Below are 10,846 nucleotides of genomic sequence, written 5' to 3'. Positions count from 1 at the left end.
GGGTCTCATGCGGCAAGCCTCGAAGGCTCGGCTGTTGCTGATGTTGGCCCTGAAGTGAAGAAGTCCAAGAAAACTAAGTGTGGTAAGGCTAGTACTTCAAAGCCTACTATTGGTGTTTAAAACATATTGTTCGTAGCTTTCTTAGCACTCTTTGAACAATGTTATGTAATCTTTGAACAATTTAGGATTTAGCATGAAACCCTTAAGGTTTTTGCTCTTGTGGTTGTTATTGGCCTTTGTTGGCCGTTAAACATTATTATGGGAATCCTTGTGATTTCCTTTGTTTAGCCAGAATGGCATGTCATGGATGATGTTAATTATGGCCTTTTAAGGCCTTGTTTATGAATCGTAATGTTTCATGTATTATGTTTCGGTTGCTTGTCTTGTTGGTTTGATGTGTTTTTAGCTAACTTTCCTTAAGAAGTTTTAGCATTGCAGTCACTTTAGCTTCAAGGCTTCATTAGGTAAAAAGCACATGTTGACTATCCTTTGTATCACTACTTAGTGTATGTTTTTGTTTCGTTAACTTTTTCTAAGTTTAGGGAACGAATTGGTGTAGGTTGTTCAGACCTGTCTATGAGACAAGTTTTAGTTGAAAATTTTTCTAAGTCTCATGGAGTTGGATTGACATAGGAACTCACACCTTATATAGGTCCATTTAACCCTTGAACCTATTGAGCGATGTGACCTGGGAGCTCATCCCCTTACATGGCCCTTGCCATGGAGTTTCTTGCTAGATTCTCAACCTGATTATAGGATTGTAAAGACAAGTTATGACAAAAACTTTATCATTCATTCAAGAGGTTGATGTTCGCAAAAAGGAGAATTATACATCTCTTGAAATACATATTAAGACTTTGACTAGTCATGGAACCTTTTAAGGGTTTTGTCGTTCCAGTGTCTTGAAAGCTTTTTGCCTTCTGTGTCGGCCAGCTTGTAGGATCCACCCTTGTGAGCTTCGAGGATTGTGTATGGTCCTTCCCACTTTGGGCCCAGTTTTCCTTGATTTTCTTTCTTGTTGGCCTCGTTGTTTCGGAGTACAAGGTCTCCAGGCTTGAAACGTTCATGTTTCACTCTTGCATTGTAATAGGCTTCCATTTTTTTGCTTGTACTTAGCCTCTTGTATCGCGGCTTGATCACGAATTTCTTCAAGGAGTTGCAAATTCAACATGGTCTCATTGTTGTTTGATTCGAGGTCCATGTTGAGTGTTCTTTGAGTCACAACTCCGACTTCGGCTGGGATTATAGCTTCCGATCCGAACACTAGGCTGTAAGGCGTTCGTTTGTGGCTTGTCTTCTCGGTTGTTCTTATCGCCCATAGAACATTTAGGAGTTCTTCAAGCCAAATGTTGTTGTGCCTTCCCAGCCTTGTTTTAATTCCTTCCACGATGGTTCTGTTTGTTCGTTCAACTTGGTCGTTGGATTGTGCGTATGCGACTGAGGTGAACACTTGAGTGATTCTGAATTCTTTGCACCATGTGCTAAAAGGCTTCTCAGCAAATTTTTTCCTGTTATCCGTGACCAACACTCCTGGCAGTCCATAACGACAAATGATGGTTTCCCATACGAAGTCGATGACTTGTTTGCCCATTATTTTTGCAAGTGGTTTGACTTCAGGCCACTTGGTAAAGTAGTCAACAGCTACTTGCAAAAATTTTACCCCACCCTTGGCCGGTGGGAATGGACCAACAATATCAATTCCCCATTTATGGAATGGCCAAGCCGAGGAGATGGGGACTAGATCATGTTTTGGGCTTTTGGGAACCGGTGCATGAATTTGACAGGCTTCACATTTTTTGAGTTGTTCCGTTGTATCTCGGTGCATGGTGGGCCAAAAGTATCCGAGGTTCATCAATTTTGCAACCACCGTTCTTGGTTCAAAATGAGCTCCACATATACCCTCGTGAACCTCTTTGATCAGATATTGACTTTGTTCAGGGCCCACACATCTCAGCAGTGGTGCAAGGTAGGCCTGTTTATAAAGGATTTCTCCTTGCAACACATACTGTCTGGATTTGATTCGAACCCTTTCAGCCTCCGTCTGGTCCAGAGGTAACTCACCATTTTTGAGGAACTTTTCTATGGGAGTCATCCAATTGGGACCCTCTTCTGTGATTATATCTTGAACCTCCAATTCTTGGATTGAAGGAGTTTTCAACACTTCCACCAAAACTTTCTTGGTGAGGTGTGCAAATGTGAGGGATGCTAGTTTTCTCAGGGCATCCGCTCTCTTGTTTTGTGATCTTGGGACTTACTTGATAGTGCACTCTTGAAACGTGGTCATCAACCCTTTTGCCTTTTCACGATACTTTTTCATGTTAGGCTCTTTTGCTACATAGCTATCATTAACTTGACTTGAAACAAGCAACGAGTATGTGAAGACTTGTAGCTTTTGGATCTTCATCTCTTTGGCAATCTTCAGACCAGCGATTAATGCTTCGTATTCAGCTTCGTTTTTGGTGGTCTGAAATTCAAGCCGAAGAGCATATGTAAATTCTAACCATTCAGGGTTGATTAAAACGAGCCCAGCTCCTGACCCTTCGATGCTGGAAGCTCCATCGGTAAAAAGCTTCCAGGCTTCAGGGTCAGAAATTTCAGTGGCAGTTGTAGGTATTTCAGGAATGACTTGCTTTGGGATTTCTACAATGAAGTCTGCCAAGACTTGGGCTTTGATAGCTTTTCTTGGGACATAGGTGATGTTGTGTTCACCTAGTTCCACAGCCCACTTGGCCAATCGGCCTGAATTTTCTGGTTTTTCAAGCACACTCTTGATGGGTTGTTCAGTGACCACTTGTATAGGGTGCGCTTGAAAGTACCTTCGAATCCTTCTGGCCGTTTGGATTAAGGCCAGAGCAAGTTTTTCCAGAGGAGGATATTTGATCTATGTCAGTTTTATCGTTTTACTAAAGAAATAAACGGGTACCTGAACTCTGTCTCGTTCGATGGTTAGAACCGCGCTTAATGCTTCTTCAGCCACTGAGAGATAGATAGAGATCAGTTCTCCTGTTTCAGGGGCTGCAATAGCTGGAAGTGAAGCCAATTGTTGCTTCATTTGGTTGAAGGCTTCCTCTGCTTCTTCCATCCACCTGAAATCTTTCTTATTGGTGCAACCCTTTAGTGTTTTGAAAAAGGGTAGGGACTTCCCAGCAAGCTTGGAGGTAAAACGCTTCAAGGCTGCAAGCCTTCCATTCAGACTTTCCACTTCTTTTTTGCTTTGTGGGGATTTGGTTTCGAGAACAGCCCTGACTTTGTTGGGATTAGCTTTTATGCTTTGTTTTCCCACAATGTGTCCCAAAAACTTTCCTTCTTCGAACCCGAATGAGCATTTTCCAGGGTTAAGCTTCATGTTGATCTTTCTTAAGTTTTGGAAGGTTTCTTGTATGTATTCAAGCATTTGATGCTCAGTTTTGCTTTTGATTACTAAGATCATCAGCATAAGCTTCCAAGTTTCTGCTAATTTGGCTAGAAAATGCTTTGTCGACCAAACGTTGGTAGGTTGCACCGGCATTTCGTAGGCCAAAGGGCATCTTTTGATAACAGAAAATACCCTTGTCCGTGTGGAAAGCGGTTTTTTCTTCGTCTTCCACTTTCATGAGAATTTGATGGTAACCCTTGTAAGCATCGAGAAAGCACTTAAAGGGATGGTCGGTTAGAGAGTCAACCTTGAGGTCCATCTCGGGTAAGGGATAGCAACCTTTTGGACATGCTTTGTTTAAGTCTTTGAAGTCGATGCACATCCTCCAAGACTTGTCAGGCTTTCGAACCATGACTGGATTAGCCACCCAAGATTGATACTTGACCTCACGTAAGATCCCAGCTTGTACAAGCTTTTCAACCTCTTGACATGCTGCCAAGCTTCTTTCAGGAGCCAGGCTTCGTTTCTTTTGGACAACAGGCTTAACATCGGGAGGTATTTTGAGTTCGTGCTCTGCAGTGCTTCGAGGGATGCCTGCCATGTCTTCCGGGCACCAAGCGAAGACATCTCTGTAGTTTATCAACAGCTTTTCAAGGTGTGAAAGTGTTTCTTTGGAAAGGCTTGTGTTTACCCGTACCTTTTGTTCAGGGTACTTGGGGTTTATGATTAAGCCTTGCTCTTCGTCCTTGCTTTTTGAGCTTTCCCCTTTAACCATGTAAACCTCTTGGGTAGGTTGAAGGGTTGCAATTCCCATGTCGATGGGAAACTTCACAGCACCTTGACCAACCGAGACAGCCATGTTGAATACACATTGCCCTGACCTTCCTATGATTACATCATAGTTGGAAGGTGTGTTGATAACCACAAAAGTGAGTGGTTTGGTTTTCTTCATCTTGCCTTCACTAAAACAGACATCAAGGGTTAGTTGGCCTAAAGGCTTCAAGGGTATGTCGGCGATACCTTTTATAGATGACTCGGAGGGTTGAAGCCTTGAACGCTCTTCCTTGCTCAGCCGGTTGAAGAATCTTTCATACATGATCTCTATGGCCGCCCCTATGTCAATGTAGGCTTTGTTTGTTCTGAGTGTTCCCACGTTTGCTTCCACCGTTAGAGGGTTGGAGAGTAAGTCACCTTGAGGTGGTGGGAAGAAGATGCATTGAAGCTCCCAAGCCTCCAAGCGTTGTCGTTTGTGGGGAACACCTTGGTCGATATTCACCATATTCACTTCTTTGCTTTTTCTTTCAGCCATCTTGTCTTTGACCCCTTTCACCAAATGAGCCAATTCTCCAGACTTGACGGCTTCCTCAATTCTTCTCTTGAGTTGAAAGCAATCGTTTGTGTGGTGACCTTTTTCTTCGTGGAACTCGCAGAACTGGGTGGAGCTTTTGTTCTTCTTGCTTTTGGGCAAGGGTCGAGGAGGTCGGAAGTTGTGTCTCACTTCTTCGGTGGCAAGGATCTCCTGAGGGGTTTTGGTTAAGGCTGTGAAGTTCACAGTCTTCTCCCTGCTTGGAGGGTTCGGCCTTCAGGCCTTCATTGATCTGAGCTCCTGGGGAATTTGTCATAGGGATTGTAGTTCCCTTTCTTTCGGTTGGGGTTGTTGCTTCGCCAACTAGGAGCTCTCTTTCTTTGATCTTTGAAATCAACGGCCTCCTCGCCTCGGATATAGGCTTCAGCTCGTTCGAGAGCTTCTTCAAGGGTTTTAGGTAGGCACTTGTTAAGTCCCTTGTGAGGTATTTGGAGGTGATGGCGTTCATGAAGCCTGCCACCCTCATTTTTTCGTCAGCCCCCACATATTGTAACCCTTTTTTTTGTACCTTTCGATGAAGTCTCGAAGGCTCTCGTCATCTTTTTGCTTTATCTGGAAAATGACGATGGCATCTTTGACGTACCTTCTTTATTGTGAAAAATTGGCCAAGAAGCCCTTGCTCAGATCGTCGAAGCTTCGAACGCTTTGAGCAGGAAGATCATTGAATCATATCCTGGTTGATCCAACTAACGTTTGCATGAACATCAAACAACATTCAGCATGGGACCATTTTTCAATTCTGGCCGCCCCAGTGAAGACCTAGAGGTAGTCTTCGGGATCTTCGGTTCCATCATACGTTCTTATATGGGGTGGCATCTTGATTTTTGTTTGAAAGTCATAATCGGCGATTTGTTGAGAGAAACAAGATAGGTTACCGGGCTTGTAAGGTTTTGCCAGATCTTCATCTAGCCTTACAGCAGGGTTATGGCTTGTTGTTCCTTGGGGAATACCCAGCGCTTGGTTGATGAGCTGGGTCCAAGGGAAGTGTGTCATCATTTGAGCTATCATCTGAGGCATGAGGTTAAAGCCTTGAAGGCTTTCAGGAGTTTCTGCTGTTTGGTTTGTTCCCATGGGAGTGTTCATTGCTGCACTTCGAGCCAAGGGCAAGACCGAAATGGCCTGCTCCCATGTGGTGGCTGTAGGAGGAACACTTGAAGCTGGTGACTGCCATATTTGGTCGAGAGTGGTCTCGTGTCCAAGGGGTTGTGAAGCAAACAAAGGGAAAGCCGTTGGGCTTGGCCTTGCATAGGTATAAGGAGATGGGTTAAAAGGTTGGCAGGTTACACTTGGACCAACTTCTAAATGAGAAGCAGCCGACCGTGAGCTGGTTAGAGGGGAAGGTGGACGTCCGAGTGACAGTGAGGGTTCCGGGTCGTCATACTCCAGCCTTAGTCTTATCCCCTTCTTTCTTTCTTGGCTCACGTGTTGGTTAAGGAGATGTCTTAGTTGCAAGAAATGCTGCGACACTCCTTCCATTGTCAAGTCAACACGCTCCGGGGTGTTCGTGACTCCTGCATGAGGAGAAGGAACTCCGGATCGTGAAGGGGTTGGAGTTCGAAAAGGTGAAAACTCGAGGAACAAAGGTTCCGTCGAAGTACCTCCCGGGGTGGAAAAAATGGAGGTTGTTGCCGGAGTTTCTTGGCCGGCACTTGGCGTCCGTGTTCTTGACACTTGGTCGACTTCATCGGGAGATTCACCTTCTGTCATGAAGATTCTGATGAGAATGGAGCTACACTACTGGTATTTATGATAAAGTAAGCGGCGTAGCCCCACGGTGGGCGCCAACTTGTTGCTACAACAAAGATAAGACCAATGATTGTGAATGGGCTGGTTAGGCTAACAAGCTTCAAGGGTTCAGGTTAACCTAACGCAGGTCATGGTGTCCCTATACGTTTGAAAAACGTAAAAGGAGGTTCACTAGTTTGTTGTTTGATTATTGTAGTTCACCGAGGATCCAGAACCGTGGTGTTTGGAATTGGTTCTTGGATGAAACTCTTGGTGAAGCTATGATATGTGTGAAGTAAGAAAGGAATAAACAAAGTGTGTATTCCTCAAGGGAGAAGAAAAGATCCAGGAGTATATGTTAACTCTAGATCTGTTGTCCTCATGTTTATAGCTAAGTCCTCATTATATAGAAGGAGATACCAAGCCTTTTGTCTGGTGTACAAACTAATTCTCATCCAGTTTGCTTAGAGAGTTGACCATTGTGGGCGGGAAGCTTTGGATCGTTGGTCCATGATAAAAATAATAATATTTTATCTGAGCATGTCCCTTGCTCAGAGGGAACAGTGATGTGATCAGTGAGTTGACATCGTACTGTAACACGTGGGTACTTGTTTACATAAGTTTGGGCGGGAAACGAAGCTTTTAACCTTTTCAGCGTTAATGGTGTGGAAGTCTTTTTGTTAATTTCTTAGGCTACCCCTGTCATCAACTGTGTAGCATATAATCATCAAATTAATGACTACGTACTGGTAGACAGAGTTGGACGACGCATGATTCCCAACATACCTTGTAACACTCCGTTAGTCCGTTTCTCTAATGTAAATGAATATCATGGTGAAAAGAGTTTGAATTGTTTCTTAAAAAAATGGAAAGGAAAAAAAAAAGTACTTTCAATAACTTTTTTACTTAATAACTACAAACCAGAATAAGTAATATTGATATTTAGCTATTTCAAAGTTCTAATTAATTACAATCATCCAACATTTTTATCATATTTTGTATGAATGACACTTAATGTATAAATACATTCATAGATTTAATATATAAAGTAAAACTAATTGGGTGCCAAAGCCTCCTTAGTCTTTATTCTTAAATAAATATATTTATTTTCTATCACAAACAATAACGATAATATAACTCTCAACTAATTCCTTCGAATGCATCTTTCAGTCTAAATCTTTATCATCTGCATGCATTTCAATCATTCCATTCGCGTATGATCTTCTCTTAATCCTTAATCTCTTGCACGTTTCAGTAAACATCCTACAATTAAGCAACGTCAATTTATTTACATTAATCAAATTACAAGTCTAATTACTTAATTAATTAGTTATGTTTCCTGCTTGGAAAATAAATGGCATAAAAATCATTACACAAAACTGACATTACAGATTAGAGACTTTTTATCGCTGATCAATTTTGTTCGAAGGACAAATTTAATATATATATATATATATATATATATATATATATTTATCAAATTTTCACCTAGATTTCGATCTATTTGTCGGTAACAAGCACTACAAGCCACTATCAAGCTCTTCAAACTGAATTAAAAAAATGAATAAATTAAAAAACTAAGTAGCTGTCTTATTAATTCGACGGCAACCATTTGAACCGGTGTTAAAAACCAGCCCACATAAATTGAAAATTCTAAAGCATTTATCTTTAAAAATATTGATAAAAATCTCATAGAAATCATCATTCTCTCTAAAATATTTAGATATTACACACTAATATAACTTATGATGATTCATTCGTCATAATACTTCATACTCGTAAATTAATTGGTTAACAATCTAACTCACTTAATCATCACAGATATACATTATTACACTTGATTTACAATTAATCTACTAAATTTTGTTTATAATAACTTTTTTGAATGAAATCGAATGAAATAAAGTGTTAATCTATGATGTTTATTGACAACGGAAGTGAAGATCTGAAGCGTTAGTTCCAATATTGTCGGTATGAATTATTAGAGGTAAATGAGTACAATTTGAATTATTAAAATTTAATTAGCTAAATAAAAAAGATGCCTACAACCATATAAAACACCATGAAATACAAATATATAAAAAACGATAATCATAACAAAAAAAATATTGGTTTTAAATAATATCGATCATGCTCTGTTGGCAAATAACAATTTCAATTATAAACTTGATTAGTTGCGGTCCCAACTAAAGGAGTATATGTTTTTAACGGACCGCGACTAACGGATGCTAATTTCGTTAATGATTTGCTGACGTGGACCTTCTTCTCTGGCCACATCATGCCGAAAACCTGCCGAAACCTGCAACTCGCCTCCATTCTCCCTAATATCGTAACACCGTCTCCCCCCCCCCCCCCATTCGAAACCTGACCGACGTGCCATCGTCATTGTTTCCGGCAAAGTCCACCCTCGTCAATCGTCCACCATTCAAGGTAACTGACACATCATTCGACTCGTTTTGATCCCCTTAACAAAAGCCCTATGTTTATTTTGTAAATCGTGTAACATTGATTTCAAGTTTTTGAAAATAAGATCGAGTTTGGTATCTAGGGATTGGCCATGGAAGAAGATGAAATTTGTTTCATTTTCTAATACTCGATGTGTTTTGAATAGAGAGGGAGACGGTGTAATAATACTAGGGAGAATGGAGGCGAGTTGCAGGTTTACGGCGTGATGCGGGCGGAGAAGAAGGTCCACGTCAGCAAATCACTAACGGAGTTAACCTCCGTCAGTCACGGTTCGTTAAAAACAAATACCCCTTTAATTAAAATCATTAACAGCCAAGAATAAAATTAGGACTGTTATTTGTCAATAGAACATAGTCATAATTATTTAAAACCAATATTCTTAATACTAATTAAAAAGGTATATTGGTCACATGTTTTATTAAAACTAGTACAAAGTGTAAGTCTTAGTGTTTGATCAGATTTGGTTTATAAAACATCAATACTGAAAATCATTTATAATTCAATTATTTTTCACAAAGCTATCACAAATCAACCACGTTTATTTATCACATGTTAGAAAATAAACTAGATTTTCTTAAAAATTTTTCATTTATTTCAATAATTATTCATTTGAATCTGGAATTAAAGAGAAAAAAAATCTTTCAGAGAAACACATTCACTGTTCATTTACTGAGGCAAGAAACTTTTGTGTTCTATTAACATTGTAAATTTACATTAAAAGATAAAACTATTTTCATATTTGATTTTTAAGTTAGTTATATATATTTTTAACTATTTATGATGTTTATCATTTTAAATGAACTATACCACACATGAATAAAGTTGAAGTTCAGTACTTACACCCACGGGACATCTCCTACAAGCATCCAATCTCCATCTTTGTCTTCATATATTGCTGTGTATTCACAACTCTCATTCTCTTCTTTCATTGCTTCACCTACATCATTATTCATTCAACTTTTTTTTCTAAATATATATAAATCTTTTAATATATAAACAAACAATCAGTGAATTAGTAGACTAATCCGTTATCAAGGATAAAAGAAAATGTTTAAGGTTCGGGTAAATGTGTATGTTTGCTTTGGGTAATCGAGTCTGGTATCATTTAATACCATAATCGTCTCATACCTGTAAAAATTTCTAAAATCAGTCCGTACCCAGTCTACCCAAATACATGTCCCTAATGTTTCGAGTTTTAGGTTTGTGGCCATCTCTAGATCATGTAAATTGGTTGCGATGGGTCAGTGCATTCAAAAGGTTCATCAACCCTAAATGTTGTCATTTCTATAGTTACATGGTACATGCATATAACCATAGAGCTATTTGTTTGTAAGTGACACGTAAATACAAACGAGTACATACCAATTCCATAACAATCAAACAACTTCTCAAGACCCATCCCAAGTTCCGAATACCCTCTAAAACAACTCAAATCGATTTTTCTAAGAATCGGTGCTCCATCCATGCTCACCTTCACGTACAACTTTCTAACGACGTCGATGCATATACTCTTCTTTCGATGCAAACACACAGGCGGCCACCCTACCACCAAATCCACATTTTTGTTCTTCACTCCACCACTAGCATCCACCTCCCACCCGCCTCCCGAAAACACCCTCTTCTTATCCTTTCTCTCACCACCATTGTCGCCACTGCCACCACCGCCAGGTAACCCTAGTCTAAGTTCCGTAATTTCAAGCCCAAACACTTGATGTCCCATTTTTTTTTCTATTTTGAGAGAAACAGTTAGAAGATATATGAGATAATTGTTGTAGCCTGTAGGTAATGCTTATATTTATAGTACTTATATACACACATAACATATATAAATGAGGAATATCGAATAATTGAAAGAGCAAAGGGGGTCAATTATGTTAATGGTCGGTCACATGATCAAGCTAGGGAGTGTGGTGCTAGATTGCAACCAACAAAAC

The 10,846-nt window shown here is 40.0% G+C and overlaps 1 pseudogene; it reads right to left on the bottom strand.

Moving 5' to 3' along the window:
- Positions 1 to 10,125: 10,125 nt before the first annotated feature.
- LOC143588836 (auxin-induced protein AUX22 pseudogene) lies at positions 10,126 to 10,632 on the bottom strand (annotated as a pseudogene).
- Between the last annotated feature and the right edge of the window lie 214 nt (positions 10,633 to 10,846).

This window comes from Bidens hawaiensis, unplaced genomic scaffold, assembly GCF_021521415.1.
Source record: "Bidens hawaiensis isolate Kalapana, Puna unplaced genomic scaffold, B.hawaiensis_p1.1 tig00036798_1, whole genome shotgun sequence".
Lineage (NCBI taxonomy): Eukaryota > Viridiplantae > Streptophyta > Magnoliopsida > Asterales > Asteraceae > Bidens > Bidens hawaiensis.
Note: the sequence above shows the minus strand (reverse complement) of the source record. Positions and strands in the feature narration are given on the sequence as shown.